Consider the following 27,900-nt stretch of genomic DNA (forward strand, 5'->3'; position numbering starts at 1 on the left):
CATCTGGAGGAAGATCACGAGGAGTCCACAAGCCTGCACACACTGGTGGGTGGCGTCGACTCTGACCCCCATCTCAGTGCTTAACTGAAATTACTTCCCTGTTGCTTTTTTTTTTTTTTTTGCGGTACACGGGCCTCTCACCGCTGTGGCCTCTCCCACTGTGGAGCACAGGCTCCGGACGCGCAGGCTCAGCGGCCATGGCTCACGGGCCCAGCCGCTCCGCGGCATGTGGGATCTTCCCAGACCGGGGCATGAACCCGTGTCCCCTGCATCGGCAGGCGGACTCTCAACCACTGCGCCACCAGGGAAGTCACCCTGTTGCTCTTTAAATGCTTTCATGGCTGAGTAGAATCTTCAGAGGTTGTTTCTGGGGGACACTGAGTCTACCATCTCCCCAGATTGCTGGCATTCTGATTAAAGGCAACTTTCCTTTCTACCATGTGTAATGACTTTGTAAGCAGCGATCAGCGGGACCCCCATTCGATAACATTAGGGTGACAGTGTATCATAATGGGATTTGGGCTACGTCACCACCAAGCCTCTGTGAGTCCATTTTCCTGTCCCCCAGATAAGAACCCTGCTTCCCACCCACAGCGGAAGAACCTCAACTGTAATAAGGAAGCCAGCAACCTCGTCTGACTGCTGCTAACTCATTCACTGTTCACAACCCAGTTGGCACCTGTAGGGTACCCAAGATGTATATTTTAATTAACTTCTTAGCAAATCCTCTATACACTGCTGCTAGCAACATTTCCCAGAAACATCATGACTACCTGTATCTATCATCTCGACTTTAACAGTAAGGTCATGTCCGCAGGCATTGCTTTCCAGAAGTTTGGTGGGCCAGATCTCCTGTGTAAATAGTCTCATAGGGAAAGCCGTGCCCCTCCCTGCAATGGGGAGCAGGAAGGAAGCCCTCCAAAATCCAAAGAAGGTTTTCTGCAGGACACAGTCAGCTCCCAGGAGAGAGAGGTCAGACGTTCCTTCCTGGATGGCACATTCTCTCACCCATGGGCTTCTTACACAAGAGGAACAATTCTAGGAGAACTGAGGGAAGAGGGCAGAGAAAGGGAGAAGTCCACGTGAAGGAAAAACAAGTTGGAGGACAAACGCATCCTGGACAACAAATAGGGGTGGCTCACTGTTCCTAAGTTTTTGTGACAGTAGGACAGTGGCCTCCATCTTGCTTGGGTGGCTCCAAGTCTGGTTTGACTGATTCCTTATCTCCGCATCAAGGGCTACCCCCCAGGCCCCTCCTTACCTTGGGGCTGATTGAGTTCACTCTCCCCCCCTCCCCATCTCTTTAGTCCCTCTGTGGTCCCCTCCCCTGAGAACACCAGCAAAAGCTCCTGCTGGAGTTCTTCCGGGGCCCAGTCCCTGTGACCCATGTGAATGTAAGATACTGAACGTTCACAGATACTTAGAGTCACCCAAGGCCATCCTCCAGGTAGTCTACGGTCATGGCATGTCAGCGAGGAGGAGTCCTTAGGAGACCTCTAGCCCAGCCCAGTGCCTCTTAAGTTTTAACGTGCACACAATGGTCCTAGGAGATCTTGTTAAAAAGCAGATTCTGACTCAGTAGGTCTTGGGTGGGACCCAATATTCTGCATTTCTAACAAGCTCCCAGAAGAGGCTATTCCCCAGACCATACTTGGGCTAGCATGGCTCTTGCTAAATACAGACATTGGCTGTATGAAATACCAAAAATACAAAATAACCAAGTAAGGTATGGTAGTCCCTGGCCTCCAAAAGCTCAGTGAGCTAGACACAATGACTGCAAGAGCATGTATACATATTAAAATACATGAACGTACACGGTACCATGGAGTAAAGAGGAGACAGCGATTCCTCTGCTGGGGGGTTGAGCACAGCTTGACAGACACTGAAGCTGGGACTGACTTGAAGACTATGCGGTATCTTGCCTGATAGAAGGAGAAGCATGACAGCGAGCCCTGCAGAACTAGCACAACAGCACCAAGGTCATGAAGGCTTGTGAGAGAACTGGATGGGCTCGACTGAGGAACAGTGACCAGTTCTGCCCCGTTGTCTTATAAGGTGAGTGAGGAGCATTTGAAATGGTAGGTTGGAGCCAGGTTTGTATGTCATGCTTAACAATGAAATATTATTAGAGAATTAGTCTTAACTTTACCCTGCAGGTTATCTATAGCGTACAGTACTCAGGAGGCGACAGTATTCATCTTATTCATTAGGTAAGTAGTTGGACAGCATCAGAGAATTTCATTAGCACACCAAGAGAAAAATCTTTGAATGCCTACTGTAGTCAGGTGGATCGAATAAAGATGGCAGGTAACATGTCTGGAGCTAAAGTAGTCTGAAATCTCAGGACTCACAAGGTGGATGACATCAAATATTTTTGCACTTCTTCTTGGTATAACGGGAAAAGGAAACCTATTTACCCACTGTGCTAGTGAAGGTATGAATTTTCACATACTCATCTACAAGCAAATGCATTATGCATCTAAACCTTTCTTATTAAGAGGATTAGGATTTAGATTTTAATGCAATTAGAATGTACTACCTATGTGACTCTGAAAACATTACTTACATCTCTAGTTCTTACATGGTGATGATGACATTTAAATCCTTATCCAACGATACTATTACAAGAAAAAATAAGTTAATTCTAACAGGGGACTTTTTAAAACTAAAACAATGTATTTTGTTCTCAGCAATCCCTACTTCCGGTTTGTCCAACTGCTCACAGATTTAGCACTAAGTCTAACTGAGTTGGATCTTAGGGTATTTTTCTCCATATTAATAAAGAATACCCCCTTCTATCTATAATACCTGGGCCACAAGGCTCTCTGCCCTAGAGGAGAAGAATATGTCAAAAGAGAAGATAGAAAACCTGCCCCTGTGACTCAGTGGACTCTGGGAAGGGGAGGAAGGGATGAAAGAGGGTGGAAGAATTCAGAAACCTGTCCCGGCTCCTCTTCCCATCAGCCCACCCCATGACACCCTAAAAGGGAAGTCCATTATACAGATGGAGATAAAAACCCAAGCAGAGAGACTCCGTCTTTCCTTTCTAGTTGGAACTCCGAGAGACCACCTTGCAGGATGCTCTCTACAACAAAGGGTGGGCATATTGGAAGATATATAGTTAGGCAGAGTGAAGGAGAGAGCGTAGCTGCATTGCTAAGCCTCCTTCAGCAAACTTATGGCAAAAGAGATTCAGAAGTTCTGCATGGAAGGTAGTAAGATGAGAGCCAATAAACCTGGTTTAGGGACACCTGTGATGAATGGCAAGGTGAGTACACTGCAAAGTGTAGTGCAACAGCCTTGCCAGCGCCTGGCCGAGACTCAAAGGGGTCTGCCTAGTCAAAAGAACTGTGATGAGGCTGAGTCAGGAAGAGAGGAAGTCTGGGCCAGCTTCACCGGCTTCTTCCTATGAGACTCTGCACAGGTTCCTGGGCCTCAGATAAGATCCGCATCCTCCTTTGAGTCCACTTTAATGGGGCTTTTGCTCCTACCACTTCACTAAAACTGCTTCTGTCAAGGTCACCAGTGACCTCCACAGGGGCAACTCCAGTGTCAATCCTCATCTTCCTTTACTACTTTAGGTAGGGATATGAAGCAGCAGACTGGACACAACAGAAGGAAGGAGCAATGGACTTAAAGATAAGCCAATAGAAAGTATCCAAATCAAAACACAAAAAGGAAAAAAAAAAAAAAAAGAATTGGGAGGCAAAAAAGACAAACCAAGCATCAAAGAATTGTGGGATAATACCAGACAGTCTACTTGGAATGCCAGCAGGAAAAGAGAAAATGGTAGGAAAGAAATATTTGAAGGGATAATGCCAAGAATTTTTCAAAATTAATGAAAGAAAATAAATCATAGATCCAAGCTCAGAGAACTCCAGGCAGAAAACAAAGAAAACTATACCTAAGCACATCACAGTCAAACTGCTGAAACCAAAGATAAAGGGAAAATCTTGAAGTCAGCCAGAAGGAAAAAAAAGAAACATTAACACACAGAGGAATTATATGAGACTTCTTAGAAACTAGGCAAGCCAGCAGATAATGGAAAGACATCTTTAACACGCTGAAAGAAAAAAATAACTGTCAACATAAAATTCCATATCCAGTAAAAATATCTTTCAAAAATGAATACAAAATAAGAACATTTTCCCCAAAAAAAGAAATAATAGTTTATATAATTCATTGCCAGCAGACCAGAAGGCTAAGGAAGTTCTTCAGGCAGAAGGAAATATAATATCAAATGGAATATTTGGATTTATACAAAGAAATTAATAGCATGAGAAATGGGCTGGGGAGGAGAGTTATCGTTTAGTGGGTCTGGAGTTCGTGTTTGGAAAGATGAAAAAGTTGCACAGATGGATGGTGGTGATGATCACGGAATAATAAGAATGTACTTCATGCCACTGGACTGTACACTGTAAAATGGTTAAGGGACTTCCCTGGCGGTCCAGTAGTTAAGACTCTGCACTTCCAATGCGGGGCGGGGGGGGGGGGGGGGCATGGCTTTGATCCCTGGTCAGGGAATTAAGATCCCACATGCTGCACGGCGCGGGCAAAATAAAATAAAATAAAATAATTAAAATGGTAAATTTTCCCATCTCGTTAAGGGAAAAAATGTAGATAGTTCAGTAACTGAAGGGCGTCATAATATCACAGAAAAGGAAAGTACGGACAAGAGCTCAGATGACGCTACTGACCTGATCTGCATTCAAGTTCACATTAGTATAGTGACCTTAGGTGATAAACTTTATAAACTCCAAACTACTTACTTGTTCATTAGGGAAATAAACTCTTCTTCAGAGACATACTGTGGGCATTGATATAACCTTTGAAAAATACATAGCTCTATATAGTGACATGGAGTAAACCTTCAATAAATGCGAGCTCCTCATACTACAAAAAAAGTAAATTTTATATTAAATTGTGTATGTTACCATGATAGATAGATAGACAGACAGACAGACAGACAGATGGGTAGATACGACGGCATAAAAAAAAGCACAAATAACAAATGGGATAAACAGAAAACAATGATCAAGATGGTAGATTTAAATGCAGCCACACCAATAATAACATAAATGCCCCAATGGCAGAGACTGTCAGTCTGGATAAAAAAGTAAAACTCAACTCTATGCTGTCTACAAAAAACCTTATTTTAATTATAAAGACACACAAGGTTAAAAGTAAAAGGGTGGAATAAGATATGCCATGAAAACACATCAAAAAAAAAAAAAAAAACAGCTGGGTTCACTATATTAATATTAGACAAAATAAACCTCAGAACAAGAAATATTAACAATAAAGAGGATCATTATAAAATGATAAAATGGCTCCTTCATCAAGAAAGTATAATACTCCCAAACGAGTGTGCATGCAGCAGCAGAGCTTAAAATTCATAAAGCAAACATAAAGTCCAAAGTCCTTAAAATGGCCCCCGTTCTCTTGGCCACCCATTTGCCTCTACATTTACTGTTGCTCCTTCTGCCCCACCACACTGGCAGCCCTGCCATGCCTTCCACACCGAGGCTCACGCTCTGTCCTCCATGTACTTTCTGCTGGGAACACCCTGCTCAGCCACCGATGTGGCCACTCGCTCATTTCGTCCAAGGCTCTGCTCACATGGCGCCTCCTCAGTGAAACTTCCTCGTCCGCCACATTTCACACTGCAACTGCTACCACCCCCATCCCCTTCACCTGGCTTATCTTTCTCTGTAGCTACGAATTTCTAACAAACTACCTAGTTTACTTATTTTGCTTATTATCTTCCCCTTATTATTATTATGGAAGTTCCATAAGGGGCAGGATGTTCTGCTTCTTTTCTCACTACTTTACGTCATGAGCCTAAAACAGCATCTCCCACATAGGCACTCGACATTTACTGACTGGCTTTTAAAACTGAAATGCCCCTTTCCAGCCCCATTCCCAGATATCATAATGAGGAAGAGTGCATAAACTGTTTGAAATAGAGAGATTACATTTATTTGGTATATTAGAGTGATAACACATGAACTACGCTCCATGACATGAAGAATATGAAAATGACCAGCCCAGTACCTGGCACATGTGATCACTTGCTCAGCCTTCTTGCTCCACTCCTTTCCCATCCCTCCAAGAGTTTGGGGACTTTATCATATACACTTTTGTACAGCCGAAACCTAACAGAGCCTGGTTCATGGTAGACACGATGATAAATGAAGAAATGAGCCCTCCTCTTTATTTTTTTTAAAACATCTTTATTGGAGTATAATTGCTTTACAATGCGTTAGATTCTGCTTTATAACAAAGTGAATCAGCTATACATATACATATATCCCCATATCTCCTCCCTCTTGTGTCTCCCTCCCATCCTCCTAACCACCCACCCAGGTGGTCGCAAAGCACCGAGCTGATCTCCCTGTGCTATGTGGCTGCTTCCCACTAGCTATTTTACATTTGGTAGTGTATATATGTCCATGCCACTCTCTCACTTCGTCCCAGCTTCCCCTTCCCCCTCCCCATGTCCTCAAGTCCATTCTCTACGTCTGAGTCTTTATTCCTGTCCTGCCCCTAGGTTCCTCAGAAGCTTTTTTTTTTTTTAAGATTCCGTACATATGTGTTAGCATACGGTATTTGTTTTTCTCTTTCTGACTTCCTTCACTCTGTATGACAGACTCTAGGTGGATGGACCTGAGCCCTCCTCTTAATGCCAACTCATTCAGAACATCTTGCTTGATAAGCCCAGCTGGAAGTAATCTCCACTGCCCCTGTACTCCACATACACTCACTGCCTAAATCAGTCTTTAAGCCTTGCCATATTCTGCCATGTATTTGATATTTAAGCACATGTCCTCAGAGGGCAAACAAAATTCACATTTCTTTATTTCCCTCTGTTCTTCTTAGTACATGGGATATACTCAATAGTTACGTGTTAAGTGAATGGAAGTAGCATTAGAAAAGACGGGAACCACGCTACGTTTCACCTCTACAAAGAAGAGTCCTGAATGGCTAAGAGCACGCGTATTACCAGCTATATAACAATGGTATATTGTCATATAGTCAGTAACAAGATGTTATATATGATAGGAGTATACATGACAATGATCCTACCACAGACATCACTCTAGCCATAACTGAATTATACGCTCATTCATTCATTCACTGTTCATTCCACAAACATTTACTGAATGCCTCCTAACTGCTCAGCGATGCAAAAGGCGTATGTGATACGATAGGAGCACAGTGCTGGCCCTGCCTTGAGGAGCTCAGAGCCCAACAGACAGAGACAGGCAAGTTGACAAGCGATAATAATGTCAATGGGTACAAACCATGGTAATAGTGAAAGTACAGAGAGTACCACGGAAGCACAGCAAAAGGGTACCTAATTCAACCTTAGAGAACCAGGTATCCCAGAAAAGATGCAGTGTGAGGTAAGAGCAGAAGATGCAGAAGTAGGAGGGAACAGAGAATGGGTGGAGGAGGATGTGAATGGGCAAAGGCTCTCAGTGAAGAGACAGCTGATGGCCTTGGAGGCAACAAAGAGTCCGACAGAGCCAGGACATCGAATTGAGGGAGGGGCTGCAAGGAGATAAGGGTTCCCTCCCCTCTCACACTGAGACCCCTCACATCCAGCCCCCAGCCCCTTTACTCCACTGATGCAACCTCTCTTGTTAAGGTTAGTAATAACCTTCAGTTGACAAACCCCAAAAGGCTTCATCACCCTCAACCTCAGAAGCACTGGGCTCTGGTAACCGCTTCCTCCTTTCTCAAAACACTCTTTGCTCTTCTCGGTAAAATATCCTCCCTGGTTGTTCTTTTTTATTTACCAAGAGAAGTTGGCCTTCTCTAGCCAATCCTTTTTTTTAATCTGCTTTACAGGCTCAAACCTGTCCACCCAGGCTGAAAGTGCTGAAGACCTAAAATCTCAGTCCTTATTTGAAGACTAAATTCCTCCCTGGGCCTACAAGGTCATCTCTGGTCAGAGACCCCACCTGTATGCAATCTCATCTCAAATGAGCCCCAAACATGTGCTCTCCGCACACCACACAATGGCCTTCTTTGGGCCAGAGAACTGCCACACTCTCCTACCAGAGGGCCTTTGGACATGCCATTTCCTCCTCCTGGAAAACTCTTTCCCCTTCTACTCAACTTTCAGACCTCAGGTCAACCCACATCTCAGCAGAGGAGCTTTCTACGATGAGAACAAATCCCCCTACACAGGTTCTAAGAGCACCATGGATCTCCCCTTCACAGCATCTGTCTCAGTGCAATTCTATTAGTCTTTGAATTCGTATCTCTCTTCCCCATTAGACTATCACATGGCAAGTGCTCAGAATAAAGAGAATGAAAGACAGTAGCTGGGGCCACACCAGGAAAGGCTCTGCAGGAATCTGTTCTCCTTCCCAAGGCTAAGGGTGATGGTAGCAAATGTTTCTTAAAGTGCGGTCCGTGGACCACAGATCACTTTAGTTGCTTGACAAACTTCAGGTTACTGGGCCCTACTCCAAACTACTCAAACAGAATCTACACATGGACTCCTATTCTGCCATTTAAGAAGCCGTGCAGATAATCCTAATACCTACTATCATCTGAGGCCTACTCCTCAGTCCACTAGTAATAGTAATGTGGAATCTGACCGTGGTTTAGACCAATTTTCCAAGGGAACATGCATCAGGGGGGCAACCTGGGATGCCAGAAGCAATCTTCACTCAAAGCAAAGAAGCAAGGGCCTGCCTTCCCCTCGACTGATAAGTGATCAAGCTGGTCCTACTCCTCCCAAGCCCGGGCCCAGGCAGGAGACGTTATATCATGTAAAACAGGGAGAGAGGACAGAGAGGAGAAGCAATGGATGGAAAGCTCCAGGGGGTCCAAGGAGGAGAATCTGAGGTTCAGTTACTCAGAACCCCCGGGGGGCATAATTTTCCCACCCCAGATGACACCTACTCAGCCCCTTTCTTTTCCTCAGGAGGCTCCAAATTTGACCCTTATCCTTTGCTTCTGCACAAACACCACTGATGGTCCAAGATGAGGGTTTCACTCCTTCCCACCCACTGAAAGAGGACAGCCTCTCCCTAGTCTGTTGTCCCTGAAATAATGAAAGTCCTTTAAATTTTTCTTTTTTTGTTGTTGTGGTGGTGGTGGTGATGGTGATGGTGATGGTGATGGTGATGGTGGCTGGTTTGCTGGTTTGGGGCCTTTAATGAGGAGGAATAAAAGAGTTCTTTTCTTTACTCACCCCCTGCTCTTTTTTGCACCAGACCCAACAAAGAAACACAAATTCCCTCTTGGGTTCTAATGGTAAGTCGTTCAATACAAAAAAGATAGAAACATTCACATTTGAAAGAAACACAGAACCTAGAATGCACGCTGTAGGAGGGGGAGCCCAGAAAGAGCCTCAGGTACAACATAGGAAACTGATTATACGGAAGCAGGTGGCATTGTATAAATGCACCATAAATGCGGTCAGGAAGGCAGGTTAGCCACTGGGAATAATTAAGTTCGACCCATACTTCACATGTAAGCCAATTTCCCTTTTATCTCTTAAAGGAGTGGGAGGCCTGGGGGATCATCTTAACTTGGGATATATGTTTGTTGAGGGCCTACTATGTGCCAGGCTCAGTACTAGGTGATGCAGAGACTATGGAGAGCGGGTTTCTGAGAATCTACAGAAAAACTCTTTCAGTAGCTTACGGATCCCCAAATGAAGGATTCTTGCCTTATATAAAAGTTAGTAAATGTCAAATGGACTTCCTCAGATTATCACCAAAGGCAGAAACTACACAGGAAAATAAGAAGAGACCTGAACGCATACAAACGTAACACTGATACATCAAAATGCCTATAAACATTTCAGGGAAACAGCAGGTTGCACTTTGAATTTAATCCTCAGAACGGAGGTGGGGCAAAAAGCAACAAGGGTTTGCTAAAGGGAGGGCGTGAATTAGAAACAAGAGAGTGCTAAGTGCCCATAAGGTTACCGGCTGGCAGATGTGGGACAATTCTCCATCCTTGTTGACAAAGAGGGTCTGACCCAGCCTGATGTAAAGCAAAGAAACAGAGCAGGAGGGGGATGACAGCCATCAAGGTGGCCACGTGCCAGGGGACACAGGAGGAGGAGACAATGGCAGGAGAAACAAAGTCCAGTTTTTATGTGGCCCCCTTCCCACCTCCACTGAGGCAGCCATTTCTGGATCGACATTTGTAACATAAGGGATGTAACATAAGTACAGAAACCCGGTGGACCCCACATCATTCCCTTGGTCAGTTACTCAGGGTTAAATGGCAACTCCCTGTCTCCTCATCCCTTTGGTACATAGAGGCCAACCCACTGCCCGACTGCCCCCTCCCCTCACCCCCTGCACCATCTCCCTCTCTAGGGAGTCAGTACAAAAGCCATCGTCATTCTCAAGTATCCCTGAGTTCCAGAGCCTGTCACACAAGCCTTACATTCCAGACCCTGGAGGAGGAATCCACTTCAGCTCCATTTCACTGGAGACAGTGAAAGGCAGTGATTCTGAGCACAGATGCTACAGCCATGTGCTCGGGCTCAAATCCCAGCTCCACCACTAACTAGCAGTGTGATTTAAGGATTTAAGGTGTGTGATTCCATCAGTTTCATCATTTGTAAAGTGGGGATAATAGAACCTACACCGTAGGAGTTTTGTGAGGATTACATAAGTTAAATCTATAAAAGCATTTAGAAATGTGCCTGGCGTGATGTACGCGCTGTTTGCTGCCACTGCCTCTATTATTATTATTACTCCTGCCATACCTGTTGACCCTTGAACAACACGGGTTTGAACTCTGTGGGTCCACTTATCCTCGGATTTCTTTCAATAGTAAATACTACAGTACTATTTGGTCCAAGGCTGACTGAATCCAAGGATGCGGAACCACGGAACCATGGATACAGAGGACCGACCATAAATTATACGTGGATTTCCAACTGTCAGGAGGGTCGGCGCCCCAACCCCTGAGCTGCTCAGGGGTCAGCTGTATTCGTTGTGAGGACATGTTTTCAAAGCACTTCCCTCCAAGTCTTGTTCCGCATTCTCCATCTTCCATCATAGCCCCTCCCTCGGAAAAATCCTATCTCCAAAGAGAAACAGTTGTCAAACTCCTCTCTCACATCAAAGTCTGAATGAAATCTCTTTTCTTCCTGTAAGTTTGCAACGTTCTCCCTCATCTGGTATCAAGGACGTGGCACAATGTCAGATAAAATGATGATAGTAATTAAGTGAGAAAGGCGTACATCCCTCCTCCCTCACAAGGCAGATTCATTCTCAGGAAAACTGCAAGCAGACACAGTATTTTGGCAAGCCATGTACACACATTTAATGAGAAAAACAAGGAGATAGAGAGGGTGGGGTACTGACACTGGTCATGGTGTGTGTACCTCAGCAAGGACATGTCAGTGCCAGCGACACAGAGGAACTGCTCAAACACCAGATCAAACTATTTGAAAAATCTCACTCTTCAGACCTAGTGCCCAAAATTACAGAGAAGAGTGACTATTCACCCATTCACCCATTCACATATTTCCCGAGTGCCCACTACATGCTGGGAACCAGGGAGGGTGCTGGGGACACAGCACTGAACACAACAAGATCCGGGTGACCAACGAAAGCCTTCTGTTTGAAGATGCCCTGGTGTTTCCTGCATCAAAGCGCTTCGTACTCTAAAAAGTTTGAGGGTTCGCTCAGTAATACATGAACTGAAAACACTCTCCACACAGGGAGAAATGGAGAGAGGAGCAGAGCAACTGTCTTTGAAGTAAAAATAAATCCGGGAAGCAAAACATGTGATGGCTCACAAAATCTGTCTCAACTTGACATCCCATTTCTGCTTTGATTTACGGAAGTCTGTGCTTGGAGGAAAAGGTAAGAGGATTTTTGAAATATGAATGGAAGAAGAAAGAAAATATGTTTTCTGAGTCTGTTGGGATTCAGGAGAGAAGGGTAGACTAAGAGAGGTGTCCAAAATGTGAGAGAATACGAATGGCCCGCAGCTGGAAACTATTTGCAAAAACAATTCCCGCAGGGGTGAAGGGGAGGTCGCGATGGTCTAGATTTCGGGGACCCCCGTGCTTCCATTTTGAAATCCACGCCTCCCACATATCGCCCTCCACCCCCACTTGCCACATCCTCACCCGGCCACCCGATCAGGCCTTTCTTTTCTGAGAAATTAAAAAACAAACAGTGCAGCCTTTACTCTCCTGTCTGCAATTCTGATTATTAGCTAACGTGTTGATGTCTACAGCGTGCCTGCTTGCGTTCACTGCTTCAACACATGGTCTCACTTAACCCTCGCACCTCCCCAGTGAGGCAAACACTACGATTCGCCCCATTTTGATACCTCAGAAAACACAGGCATAAGGAGGTTAAATCACCTGCCCAATTACACAGGTGGGGGAGGGGTGGGAGTATTTTAGCACAAGGATACTGGTGGTCATCTCCATCCAATGGGGCTGGGGCTAATATAATGGTAGAACTGCAAGGGACCATAGACATCATCTAGTGACGAGAGTCTGTCTTTCATTTAACAGAGGAGGAAACTGAGGTAAAAGTAACCTGACCAAGCTCCCTCCTGAGCGCAGAGCCTGTCTCTTTTCCACCACAGTCTGTATCTCTGAATTGTCACATCTCAGGCTCAGAGCTGCACCAGAGCCTCTCTTCAGCCAGTCTCATCCACTGCTTCCCCAACCCGGCCCATCTCTCAGTCACCTCTGGCTTTGTTAGATTTTCAAGTGTAAAAAAGTAAGAAGCTACCACTTCCTGAGGAACGACTATACCCCAGGCTCAATCAACCCTCATGTCACCACGAGGAGGCAAGGGCTATTATTATCTCCATTTTAAAAACAAAAAGCTTGGCCCAGAGACTTTTAATCATTTGCCCAAATCACACAGCTAGTATGTGGCGTAGCAAACTCTTCGTTAACTACGTTGCCTCCAAAAAACAAGTGAACTCTTATTAACAGCACCTGTTAATAAGCATCCTTTCTCCTTTATGTTCATAATTTCCCTGCTTTCCCCCCAACAATGCTGGTAGATACGGTGTGTATTTCACAAACTCCACGCTTGCCATCCTGCCCCGCAACTTGAGGTTAAACGTGATTCAAAGGCAGGACTCACACAAGGCCAGCAGTTTGTGTAGCTGTTTTTAAATCATCTACTGCAGGCCTGGACCAACTCTCCATCTGGGAACCTAAATTCTTCTATTGACCTAACAGTTCATGCAATCAATGCCCCACTGAAAAAGGAGGCTCGGATTCCTCCCATCCCCAGCCCAAAGATGTCCCCATACATTAAAGTCTAGTAGCCACCAACAGCACCCAGATCCCTCTGGGATAAGCAGTGATGCATGAACTTGCCCGTTAAGACCTGAGAGCATCATAGTTCAAGAAATGCAGAGGGCAAGCGTGCGAGATTCCTGAGATAATTGAAATTGACCCATAACTCACCAGCCACCATGGGAAATTCTATCACTTTGCACACTTTGCTTCCATAGCAAGAAATCAAATCAGAAGAACATGATCAGATTTCTAATTTGGAACCTCGGACACGCAATGTCATCTTTAATGACTCCTGGAAAAAGATGCTCATTACAAATCTCAGCCTACCTAAATTAAAACCTGAAACCCCCCCAAATTAAGCAGAAAATTCTCAATTTCTCATGTCTGTACAGCCACAGAAAAGTCACACATGGGGGACCTTGAAGATGGCGGAAGAGTAAGACGCGGAGATCGCCTTCCTCCCCACGGATACACCAGAAATACATCCACACGTGGAACAACTCCTACAGAACTCCTACTGAAGGCTGGCAGAAGACCTCAGACCTCCCAAAAGGCAAGAAACTCCCCACGTAACTAGGTAGGGCAAAAGAAAAAACAGAGACAAAAGAATAAGGACGGCACCTGCACCAGTGGGAGGGAGCTGTGAAGGAGGAAAAGTTTCCACACACTAGGAAGTCCCTCCGCGGGCGGAGACTGCGGGAGGCAGAGGGGGGAGTTTCGGGACCGCGGAGTAGTGCACAGCGACGGGTGCGGAGGGCAAAGCGGGAAGATTCCTGCACAGACGATCGGTGCCGACCGGCACTCACCAGCCCGAGTGGCTTGTCTGCTCACCCGCCGGGGCGGGCGGGGCTGCGAGCTGAGGCTCGGGTTTTGGTTTTGGACGGAGCTCAGGGAGAGGACTGGGGTTGGCGGCTTGAACATAGCCTGAAGGGGTTAGTGCACCACGACTAGCCGGGAGGGAGTTCGGGGAAAAGCCTGCACCGGCCGAAGAGGCAAGAGACTTTTTCTTCCCTCTTTGTCTCCTGGTACGCGAGGAGAGGGGTTTAAGAGCGCTGCTTAAAGGAACTCCAGAGACGGGCGCGAGCCGCGGCTAAAAGCGCGAACCCCAGAGACGGGCGCGAGCCGCGGCTGAGGGCGCGAGCCCCCGAGACGGGCGCGAGCCGCGGCTGAAAGCGCAAACCCCAGAGACGGGCGCGAGCCGCGGCTGAGGGCGCGAGCCCCCGAGACGGGTGCGAGCCGCGGCTGAAAGCACAAACCCCAGAGACGGGCGCGAGCCGCGGCTAAAACCGCGGACCCCAGAGACGGGCGGGAGACGCTAAGGCTGCTGCTGCCGCCACCAAGGGGCCTGTGTGCGAGCACAGGTCACTCTCCACACCCCGCTTCCGCGGAGCCTGTGCAGCCCGCCACTGCCAGGTTCCCGGGATCCAGGGACAACTTCCCCGGGACAGCGCACGGCGGGCCTCAGGCTGGTGCAACGTCACGCCGGCCTCTGCCGCAACGTCACGCTGCCTCTGCCGCCCGCAGGCCGGCCCCGCACGCAGTGCCCCTCCTTCCCCCATCCCCCAACCCCCGGCCTGAGTGAGCCGGAGGCCCCGAATCAGCGGCTCCTTTAACCCCGTCCTGTCTGAGCGAAAAAACAGACGCCCTCCAGCGACCTACACGCAGAGGCAGGGCCAAATCCAAAGCTGAGCTCCTGTGAGCTGTGAAAACAAAGAAGAGAAAGGGAAATCTCTCCCAGCAGCCACAGAAGCAGCGGATTAAAGCTCCACAATCAACTTGATATACCCTGCATCTGTGGAATACCTGAATAAACAAGGAATGATCCCAAATTGAAGAGGGGGAATTTAGGAGCGAAATCTATGATTTTTTTCCCTTTTCCTCTTTTTGTGAAGGTGTACGTGTATGCTCCTGTGTGACATCTAGTCTGTATACTCTAGCTTCCACCATTTGTCCTAGGGCTCTATCCGTCCATGACTTTTTTTAAAAAATTCTTTTTCTTAATAATTAAGTTTAATTGGAATAACTTTATTATACTTTACCTTCGTTCTTTCTTTCTTTCCTTCCTTCCCTCCCTCCTTTAGACAACGAATCACCCCAAATTGAGGAGGTGGTATCAGGGAGCAGGATTTATGATTTTTCCCCCTTTACCTCTTTTTGTGAAGGTGTATGTGTATGCTTCTGTGAAAGATTTTCTCTGTATAGCTTTGCTTCCAACATTTGTCCTAAGGTTCTATCCGTCCCTATTTTTTTCTAAATATTTTTTAATTCAATAACTATATTATACTTTATTTTATTTTTACTGTATCATCTTTCTTTCTGTCTTTTTTTCCTTCTTTCCCTCCTTCCTTCCTTCCTCCCTCCCTCCCCCCCCCTCCTTTCTTTCCTTCTTTGCTTCTTTCTTCCTTCCTTCCTTTCCTCCTTTCCTTCTTTCTTTCCTCATACTTCTACTAATTCTCTCTACTTTTTCTCCCTTTTATTCTGAGCCGTGTGGATGAAAGGCTCTTGGTGCTCCAGCCAGGAGTCAGGGCTCTGCCTCTGAGGTAGGAGAGCCAACTTCAGGACACTGGTCAACAAGAGACCTCCCAGCTCCACATAATATTAAACAGCGGAAATCTCCCAGATACCTCCATCTTAACACCAGCACCCAGCTTCACTCAACGACCAGCAAGCCACAGTGCTGGACAACCTATGCCAAACAACTAGCAAAACAGGAACACAACCCCACCCATTAGCAGAGAGGCTGCCTAAAATCATAATAAGGCCACAGACACCCCAAAACACACCACCAGACGTGAACCTGCCCACTAGAGAGACAAGATCCAGCCTCATCCAGCACAACACAGGCACTAGTCCCCTCCACCAGGAAGCCTACACAACCCACTGAAAAAACCTTAGCCACTGGAGACAGACATCAAAAACAACGGGAACTACGAACCTGCAGCCTGCAAAAAGGAGACCCCAAACACAGTAAGATAAGCAAAATGAGAAGACAGAAAAACACACAGCAGATGAAGGAGCAAGATAAAAACCCACCAGACCTAACAAATGAAGAGGAAATAGGCAATCTACCTGAAAAAGAATTCAGAATAATGATAGTAAGGATGATCCGAAATCTTGGAAGTAGAATGGACAAAATGCAAGAAACAGTTAACAAGGACCTACAAGAACTAAAGATGAAACAAGCAACGATGAACAATGCAATAAATGAAATTAAAACCACTCTAGATAGGATCAATAGCAGAATAACTGAGGCAGAAGAACGGATAGGTGACCTGGAAGATAAAGTAGTGGAAATAACTACTGCAGAGCAGAATAAAGAAAAAAGAATGAAAAGAACTGAGGACAGTCTCAGAGACCTCTGGGACAACATGAAACGCACCAACATTCGAATTATAGGGGTTCCAGAAGAAGAAGAAAGAAAGAAAGGGACTGAGAAAATATTTGAAGAGATTATAGTTGAAAACTTCCCTAATATGGGAAAGGAAATAGTTAATCAAGTCCAGGAAGCACAGAGGGTCCCATACAGCATAAATACAAGGAGAAACACGCCAAGACACATATTAATCAAACTGTCAAAAATTAAATACAAAGAAAGCATATTAAAAGCAGCAAGGGAAAAACAACAAATAACACACAAGGGAATCCCCATAAGGTTAACAGCTGATCTCTCAGCAGAAACCCTACAAGCCAGAAGGGAGTGGCAGGACATACTGAAAGTGCTGAAGGAGAATAGCCTGAAACCAAGACTACTCTACCCAGCAAGGATCTCATTCACATTTGATGGAGAAATTAAAACCTTTACAGACAAGCAAAAGCTGAGAGAGTTCAGCACCACCAAACCAGCTTTACAACAAATGCTAAAGGAACTTCTCTAGACACGAAACACAAGAGAAGGAAATGACCTATAGTAGCGAACCCAAAACAATATATAAAATGGAAATAGGAACATACATATCAATAATTACCTTAAATGTAAATGGACTAAATGCTCCCACCAAAAGACACAGATTGGCTGAATGGATACAAAAACAAGACCCTTATATATGCTGTCTACAAGAGACCCACTTCAGAACTAGAGACACATACAGACTGAAAGTAAGGGGATGGAAAAAGATATTCCATGCAAATGGAAACCAAAAGAAAGCTGGAGTAGCAATTCTCATATCAGACAAAATAGACTTTAAAATAAGGACTATTAAAAGGGACAAAGAAGGACACTACATAATGATCAAGGGATCGATCCAAGAAGAAGATATAACAATTGTAAATATTTATGCACCCAACATAGGAGCACCTCAATACATAAGGCAAATACTAACAACCATAAAAGGGGAGATCAACAGTAACACATTCATAGTAGGGGACTTTAACACCCCACTTTCACCCATGGACAGATCATCCAAAATGAAAATAAATAAGGAAACACAAGCTTTAAATGATACATTAAACAAGATGGACTTAATTGATATTTATAGGACACTCCATCCAAAAACAACAGAATACACATTTTTCTCAAGTGCTCATGGAACATTCTCCAGGATAGATCATATCTTGGGTCACAAATCATGCCTTGGTAAATTTAAGAAAACTGAAATTGTATCAAGTATCTTTTCCGACCACAACGCCATGAGACTAGATATCAATTACAGGAAAAGATCTTTAAAAAATACAAACACATGGAGGCTAAACAATACACTACTTAATAATGAAGTGATCACTGAAGAAATCAAAGAGGAAATAAAAAAATACCTAGAAACAAATGACAATGGAGACACAACGACCCAAAACCTATGGGATGCAGCAAAAGCAGTTCTAAGGGGGAAGTTTATAGCAATACAAGCCCACCTTAAGAAGCAGGAAACATCTCGAATAAACAACCTAACCTTGCACCTCAAGCAATTAGAGAAAGAAGAACAAAAAAACCCCAAAGCTAGCAGAAGGAAAGAAATCATAAAAATCAGATCAGAAATAAATGAAAAAGAAATGAAGGAAACAATAGCAAAGATCAATAAAACTAAAAGCTGGTTCTTTGAGAAGATAAACAAAATAGATAAACCACTAGCCAGACTCATCAAGAAAAAAAGGGAGAAGACTCAAATCAATAGAATTAGAAATGAAAAAGGAGAAGTAACAACTGACACTGCAGAAATAAAAAAAATCATGAGAGATTACTACAAGCAACTCTATGCCAATAAAATGGACAATCTGGAAGAAATGGACAAATTCTTAGAAATGCACAACCTGCCAAGACTGAATCAGGAAGAAATAGAAAATATGAACAGACCAATCACAAGCACTGAAATTGAAACTGTGATTAAAAACCTTCCAACAAACAAAAGCCCAGGACCAGATGGCTTCACAGGTGAATTCTATCAAACGTTTAGAGAAGAGCTAACACCTATCCTTCTCAAACTCTTCCAAAATATAGCAGAGGGAGGAACACTCCCAAATTCCTTCTACGAAGCCACCATCACCTTGATACCAAAACCAGACAAGGATGTCACAAAGAAAGAAAACTACAGGCCAATATCACTGATGAACATAGATGCAAAAATCCTCAACAAAATACTAGCAAACAGAATCCAACAGCACATTAAAAGGATCATACACCATGATCAAGTGGGGTTTATTCCAGGAATGCAAGGATTCTTCAATATACGCAAATCTATCAATGTGATAAACTATATTAACAAATTGAAGGAGAAAAACCATATGATCATCTCAACAGATGCAGAGAAAGCTTTCGACAAAATTCAACACCCATTTATGATAAAAACCCTCCAGAAAGTAGGCATAGAGGGAACTTTCCTAAACATAATAAAAGCCATATATGACAAGCCCACAGCAAACATCATCCTCAATGGTGAAAAACTGAAAGCATTTCCACTAAGATCAGGAACAAGACAAGGTTGCCCACTCTCACCACTCTTATTCAACATAGTTTTGGAAGTTTTAGCCACAGCAATCAGAGAAGAAAAGGAAATAAAAGGAATCCAAATCGGAAAAGAAGAAGTAAAGCTGTCACTGTTTGCAGATGACATGATACTATACATAGAGAATCCTAAAGATGCTACCAGAAAACTACTAGAGCTAATCAATGAATTTGGTAAAGTAGCAGGATACAAAATTAATGCACAGAAATCTCTGGCATTCCTATATACTAATGATGAAAAATCTGAAAGTGAAATCAAGAAAACACTCCCATTTACCATTGCAACAAAAAGAATAAAATATCTAGGAATAAACCTACCTAAGGATACGAAAGACCTGTATGCAGAAAATTATAAGACACTGATGAAAGAAATTAAAGATGATACAAATAGATGGAGAGATATACCATGTTCTTGGATGGGAAGAATCAACATTGTGAAAATGACTCTACTACCCAAAGCAATCTACAGATTCAATGCAATCCCTATCAAACTACCACTGGCATTTTTCACAGAACTAGAACAAAAAATTTCGCAATTTGTATGGAAACACAAAAGACCCCGAATAGCCAAAGCAATCTTGAGAACGAAAAAAGGAGCTGGAGGAATAAGGCTCCCTGACTTCAGACTATATTACAAAGCAACAGTAATCAAGACAGTATGGTACTGGCACAAAAACAGAAAGATAGATCAGTGGAACAGGATAGAAAGCCCAGAGATAAACCCACGCACATATGGACACCTTATCTTTGATAAAGGAGGCAGGAATGTACAGTGGAGAAAGGACAGCCTCTTCAATAAATGGTGCTGGGAAAACTGGACAGGTACATGTAAAAGTATGAGATTAGATCACTCCCTAACACCATACACAAAAATAAGCTCAAAATGGATTAAAGACCTAAATGTAAGGCCAGAAACTATCAAACTCTTAGAAGAAAACATAGGAAGAACACTCTATGACATAAATCACAGCAAGATCCTTTCTGACCCACCTCCTAGAGTAATGGAAATAAAAACAAAAATAAACAAATGGGACCTAATGAAACTTCAAAGCTTTTGCACAGCAAAGGAGACCATAACCAAGACCAAAAGACAACCCTCAGAATGGGAGAAAACATTTGCAAATGAAGCAACTGACAAAGGATTAATCTCCAAAATTTACAAGCAGCTCATGCAGCTCAATAACAAAAAAACAAACAACCCCATCCAAAAATGGGCAGAAGACCTAAATAGACATTTCTCCAAAGAAGATATACAGAATGCCAACAAACACATGAAAGAATGCTCAACATCATTAATCATTAGAGAAATGCAAATCAAAACTACAATGAGATATCATCTCACACCAGTCAGAATGGCCATCATCAAAAAATCTAGAAACAATAAATGCTGGAGAGGGTGTGGAGAAAAGGGGACACTCTTGCACTGCTGGTGGGAATGTGAATTGGTTCAGCCACTGTGGAGAACAGTATGGAGGTTCCTTAAAAAACTACAAATAGAATTACCATATGACCCAGCAATCCCACTACTTGGCATATACCCTGAGAAAACCAAAATTCAAAGAGAGTCATGTACCAAAATGTTCATCGCAGCTCTATTTACAATAGCCAGGACATGGAAACAACCTAAGCGCCCATCATCGGATGAATGGATAAAGAAGATGTGGCACATATACACAATGGAATATTACTCAGCCTTAAAAAGAAATGAAATTGAGCTATTTGTAATGAGATGGATAGACCTAGAATCTGTCATACAGAGTGAAGTAAGTCAGAAAGAAAAAGACAAATACCGTATGCTAACACATATATATGGAATTTAAGGGAAAAAAATGTCATGAAGAACCTAGGGGTAAGATAGGAATAAAGACGCAGACCTACTGGAGAACGGACTTAAGGATATGGGGAGGGGGAAGGGTGAGTTTTGACAGGGCGAGAGAGAGTCATGGACATATACACACTAACAAACGTAGTAAGGTAGATAGCTGGGGGGAAGCAGCCGCAAGGCACAGGGATATTAGCTCGGTGCTTTGCGACAGCCTGGAAGGGTGGGATGGGGAGAGTGGGAGGGAGGGAGACGCAAGAGGGAAGACATATGGGAACATATGTATATGTATAGCTGATTCACTTTGTTGTAAAGCAGAAACTAACACACCATTGTAAAGCAATTATACCCCAATAAAGATCTTCTTAAAAAAAAAAAAAAAAAAAAAAAAAAAGAAAAGTCACACAAGCGGGAATACACACACTCCTTAGGGGTTTGTCCTGCCTGCAAATATCTGAGCAAGAATTACACGAAACAGAAGAGCTAGTAGGAAAAAAAATAATAATAAACACATCAGGTCCTAACTTTTACATTTGGGCCATCTGGGAGAATAGCAATTTTTCATGATCAATTTGAACTACCGTGTCAGGGAACATTATCTCTCTGCTGATGGCCAGTTTCATCTCTTCTGTAATGTAGAGCTCAGATTCCTCTGATACGGTCAGCTGCCGGCTTCAAGTCTTCTCTCACTGCTAAGTGGGCTGAAAGATGGTGCAAATGTTCAGGTGTGTAAGGCTCCTTTCAAATAGGAGGCTAAAACGCCATCTCTCATCCTCAGCTGTAAACCTCATTCAGTGTGGATTTTCTAGACGCTTAGGTAGCCATTAAACAATCTCCGGAGATTGGTTTTAAATCTCTTCCCTCCACTTCCCATCCACCTTGCCCTTTGTGTCACTGGATGAGTGGCTTGCCACAGCCCCGCAGAATGAGCTGCATCACCAGCTTTCACAGCTGCTCATGATTCAATTCTTCTCGAACCTTAACCCAGGAAGGGGGAGCAATGCCCTGTCTACAGCAATGCCTCAATGATGGCCCAGAAATATTAGATATAAATAGAAACTACACATTGGAAATTTTATTTTCCTTTGGCATGCCTTCTTACGGAGAAAAGTTAGAGAATGGGGACCAGGACCACTGCAGGGTTATGCGACCGGATCCTGACTATGAGCATCGTAAACTAAGGGTGGAGGAACATCATAAATAGTGCAAAGGAGAATCTACAATTATTCTTTTTTTTTTTTTCACTTAAAAAACTACTTCTTCTTAACCTTAAATTGGGCACCGAATTGCTCAAAAAGAGTTCATCTCCCTTCCTAAATTCAACTACTTAATGTGGAACAGTTATTGTACAGAGAATGAAGGCCCAAGTGTTTCTACATATAACTGACAAACCAGAAAACCCTTCAAGAAACTGAAACAAACATGAAGGGGCAGATCTACACCCATGCCTGCTAAAGGAAGCCAGGATACAAGTCTAGGTCACCACCAGGAAAGACCATGTCTGCTGTTTCATCCCATGCCCTTGTGAGCACCGCCCTTTAGAATCACATCACTCCAAGCAGTCACCCCAGAGCGCCCCCTCAGAGTAACTTTTCATTATTACTCTCTTGCCCGCACAGTAACTGAGAGGGAGGAGGGAGGGTCTCAACAAGCTGGGGTTTACACTATTTGAGTCTGGTTCCAAACAAGAATGACAAAGGTCTTGGCAGACATACTTTCTCCACCTCAGTGGTTTGTCTACAACAGAGGATCCTGGACAAAAAATAAAATACTTAATTCACTCGCTTGGAGCCAGCATGCATGCCAAGAGTCAAGGATTTTTTTATTATCCCAGCCAACAGAAGCCCTTTAGGAGAAAGTGCTTCCCAAGAAATGCATGAGAGCAAGCATTCACACCAAGGAGGCAGAGGAACCGTGCTGGGTGCCCACAAGGCATTCAACACATGTCCCCCAGGCCATGCTAGGTCCCAACCCGTCTATTCAGTAAATTACTTTTATGAGCAGGTCAAAAGTGAACAGAGCCTTCCAACGAGGCTCACCTTTCAAACAGAACCACTTCCTGGTCCCCTAGCTACAGAGAGAGCCCCTTTCCTAAACTTGCCATTAAAGCCAGGCAACCTATGATATTTGATAAAATTAAATTAAAGACAAATCACAGTTCTAAGAGGGAAGTTTATAGAAATACAATCCTACCTTAAGAAACAGGAAACATCTCAAATAAACAACCTAACCTTGCACCTAGAGCAATTAGAGAAAGAAGAACAAAAAAACCCCAAAGTTAGCAGAAGGAAAGAAATCATAAAGATCAGAGCAGAAATAAATGAAAAAGAAATGAAGGAAATGATAGCAAAGATCAATAAAAGTAAAAGCCGGTTCTTTGAGAAGATAAACAAAATTGATAAACCATTAACCAGACTCATCAAGAAAAAAAGGGAGAAGACTCAAATCAATAGAATTAGAAATGAAAAAGGAGAAGTAACAACTGACACTGCAGAAATACAAAGGATCATGAGAGATTACTACAAGAAACTCTATGCCAATAAAATGGACAACCTGGAAGAAATGGACAAATTCTTAGAAAAGCACAACCTTCCAAGACTGAACCAGGAAGAAACAGAAAATATGAACAGACCAATCACAAGCACTGAAATTGAAACTGTGATTAAAAATCTTCCAACAAAGAAAAGCCCAGGACCAGATGGCTTCACAGGTGAATTCTATCAAACATTTAGAGAAGAGCTAACACCTATCCTTCGCAAACTCTTCCAAAATATAGCAGAGGGAGGAACACTCCCAAACTCATTCTATGAGGCCACCATCACTCTGATACCAAAACCAGACAAAGATGTCAAAAGGAAAGAAAACTACAGGCCAACATCACTGATGAACATAGATGCAAAAATCCTCAACAAAATACTAGCAAATAGAATCCAACAGCACATTAAAAGGATCATACACCATGATCAAGTGTGGTTTATTCCAGGAATGCAAGGATTCTTCAATATATGCAAATCAATCAACGTGATACACCATATTAACAAATTGAAGGAGAAAAACCATATGATCATCTCAACAGATGCAGAGAAAGCTTCTGACAACATTCAACACCCATTTATGATAAAAACCCTGCAGAAAGGAGGCACAGAGGGAACTTTCCTCAACATAATAAAGGCCATATATGACAAACCCACAGCCAACATCGTCCTCAATGGTGAAAAACTGAAACCATTTCCACTAAGATCAGGAAGAAGACAAGGTTGCTCACTCTCACCACTATTATTCAGCATAGTTTTGGAAGTTTTAGCCACAGCTATCAGAGAAGAAAAAGAAATAAAAGGAATCCAAATCAGAAAAGAAGAAGTAAAGCTGTCACTGTTTGCAGATGACATGATACTATACATAGAGAATCCTGAAGATGCTACCAGAAAACTACTAGAGCTAATCAATGAATTGGGTAAAGTAGCAGGATACAAAGGTAATGTACAGAAATCTCTGGCATTCCTAAACACTAATGATAAAAAATCTGAAAGTGAAATTAAGAAAACACTCCCATTTACCATTGCAACAAAAAGAATAAAATATCTAGGAATTAACCTACCTAAGGAGACAAAAGATCTGTATGCAGAAAATTATAAGACACTGATGAAAGAAACTAAAGATGACACAAATAGATGGAGAGATATACCATGTTCTTGAATTGGAAGAATCAACATTGTGAAAATGACTCTGCTACCCAAAGCAATCTACAGATTCAATGCAATCCCTATCAAACTACCGCTGGCATTTTTCACAGAACTAAACAAAAAATTTCACAATTTGTATGGAAACACAAAAGACCCCAAATAGCCAAAGCAATCTTGAGAATGAAAAATGGAGCTGGAGGAATCAGGCTCCCTGACTTCAGACTATACTACAAAGCTACAGTAATCTAGACAGTATGGTACTGGCACAAAAACAGAAAGATAGATCAATGGAACAGGATAGAAAGCCCAGAGATAAACCCACGCACCTATGGTCACTTTATCTTTGATAAAGGAGGCAAGAATATACAGTGGAGAAAAGACAGCCTCTTCAATAAGTGGGGCTGGGAAAACTGGACAGGTGCATGTAAAAGTATGAGATTAGAACACTCCCTAACACCATACACAGACATAAGCTCAAAATGTATTAAAGATCTAAATGTAAGGCCAGAAACTATCAAACTCTTAGAGGAAGACATAGGCAGAACACTCTATGACATAAATCACAGCAAGATCCTTTTTGACCCACCTCCTAGAGAAATGGAAATAAAAATAAACAAATGGGACCTAATGAAACTTAAAAGCTTTTGCACAGTAAAGGAAACCATAAACAAGACCAAAAGACAACCCTCAGAATGGGAGAAAATATTTTCCATGAAGCAACTGACAAAGGATTAACCTCCAAAATTTACAAGCAGCTCATACAGCTCAATAACAAATAAACAAACAACCCAATCCAAAAATGGGCAGAAGACCTAAATAGACATTTCTCCAAAGAAGATATACAGATTGCCAAAAAACACATGAAAGAATGCTCAACATCATTAATCATTAGAGAAATGCAAATCAAAACTACAATGAGATATCATCTCACACCGGTCAGAATGGCCATCATCAAAAAATCTAGAAACAATAAATGCTGGAGAGGATGTGGAGAAAAGGGAACCCTCTTGCACTGCTGGTGGGAATGTAAATTGATACAGCCACTATGGAGAACCGTATGGACGTTCCTTAAAAAACAAAAAATAGAACTACCATACGACCCAGCAATCCCACTACTGGGCATATACCCTGAGAAAACCATAATTCAAAAAGAGTCATGTACCAAAATGTTCATTGCAACTCTATTTACAATAGCCAGGAGATGGAAGCAACCTAAGTGTCCATCATCAGATAAATGGATAAAGAAGATGTGGCACATACATACAATGGAATATTACTCAGCCATAAAAAGAAACGAAATTGAGTTGTTTGTAGTGATGTGGATGGACCTAGAGTCTGTCATACAGAGCGAAGTAAGTCAGAAAGAGAAAAACAAATACCGTATGCTAACACATATATATGGAATCTAAGAAAAAAAAAAAAAGTCATGAAGAACCTAGGGGTAAGATGGGAATAAAGATGCAGACCTACCAGAGAATGGACTTGAGGATATGGGGAGGGCAAGGGTAAGCTGTGAGAAAGTGAGACAGTGGCATGGACATATATACTCTACCAAATGTAAAACAGATAGCTAGTGGGAAGCAGCCATATAGCACACGGAGATCAGCTCAGTGGTTTGTGACCACCTAGAGGGGTGGGATAGGGAAGGTGGGAGGGAGGGAGACGCAAGAGGGAAGAGATATGGGAACATATGTATATGTATAACTGATTCACTTTGTTATAAAGCAGAAACTAATACACCATTGTAAAACAATTTACTCCAATAAAGATGTTAAAAAAAAAAGACAAATCAAAGCAATTACTTGACATTCCTTACAATAATCACATGACATTTCTAACCCCAAGAAGCAAAGTGGACCAAAAATAAAATGTGTACAAGAGGCTTAGATCAATTCAGCCTCCATAATAAATTGCTATGGAAAACCAGAAAGCCGGCCACTTGTTCCACACTGGAAGTGATAATAAAACACAGTGGCAAGCAAGCCCATCTGGAGAACAACAATCAGAAATGGCAGGGGGAGCTGAGGGATCTTTTAGAACAAAGACTCCAGGGCAACTATACGTTTATGGGGCAAAATCAAGAAGGCTAAGAAGACTCAGAAGAAGCACCTGTGTAGCCAAGTGCATGAGTGTAGGAGTAACATAAGCATAGGGACTTCCCTTGTGGTGCAGTGGTTAAGAATCCGCCTGCCAATGCAGGGGACACAGGTTCGATCCCGGGTCCAGGAAGATCCCACATGCCGCGGAGCAACTAAGCCTGTGCGCCACAACTACTGAGCCGGCGCTCTAGAGCCTCCAAGCCACAGCTACTGAAACCCGTGCAACCTACAGCCCGTGCTCCGCAACCACTGAGCTCGCATGCTGCGACTACTGAAGCCCATACACTTAGAGCCCGTGCTCCTCAACAAGAGAAGCCACCACAATGAGAAGCCCACGCACCACAACGAAGAGTAGCCCCTGCTCACTGCAACTAGAGAAAGCCCTCATGCAGCAATGAAGACCCAGCACAGCCAATAAATAAACAAACAAATAAATAAATAAGGATGAAAGCTAACGTTTGTAAACACCTACTATGTGCCAGATGCTTTCAACGTACATATTAGCTTATTTAATCTTCAAAACAGCTTTTAGAGATGAGTATTATTATTATCATTACCATTATTACTACCATGTAAGAGATAAGAAAACTGAAACTTAGATTTAGTAAGTTGCCCTGGATCTGAGAGCTAGTAAATGCCCTGGCCTGTGCTATTAACCTAAGACTATTTTTTTAATCTACAGTCCCACATACAAAGATGTTATTTTCAAGAAAAACAGACAGTGATAAAATCATCAAAATATACGTCATGGGGGCTTCCCTGGTGGCACAGTGGTTAAGAATCCGCCTGCCAATGCAGAGGACACAGGTTCGATCCTGGGTCCAGGAAGATCCCACGTGCCACAGAGCAACTAGGCCCGTGCACCACGACCTCTGGGCCTGCACTCTGGAGCCCATGAGCCACAACTACTGAAGCCTGCGAGCCTGGAGCCCATGCTCTGCAGCGGGAGAGGCCACCGCAGTGAGAGGCCCACACACCGCAACGAAGAATAGCATCTGCTCACTGCAACTAAAGAAAGCCCGAGCGCAGCAACAAAGACCCAGTGCAGCCAAAACTTAATTAATTAATTAATTAATTAATTAATTAATTATATATAT

At 43.3% G+C, this 27,900-nt stretch overlaps 1 protein-coding gene across 11 annotated transcripts in view; it reads right to left on the minus strand.

Moving 5' to 3' along the window:
- The window catches only part of HHAT (hedgehog acyltransferase), a 361,867-nt gene that overhangs the window by 188,610 nt on the left and 145,357 nt on the right, over positions 1-27,900 (minus strand). The gene's annotated exons all lie outside the window — the stretch shown is intronic.

This window comes from Phocoena sinus, chromosome 1 (assembly GCF_008692025.1).
Source record: "Phocoena sinus isolate mPhoSin1 chromosome 1, mPhoSin1.pri, whole genome shotgun sequence".
In the NCBI taxonomy this organism is placed as follows: Eukaryota; Metazoa; Chordata; class Mammalia; order Artiodactyla; family Phocoenidae; genus Phocoena; species Phocoena sinus.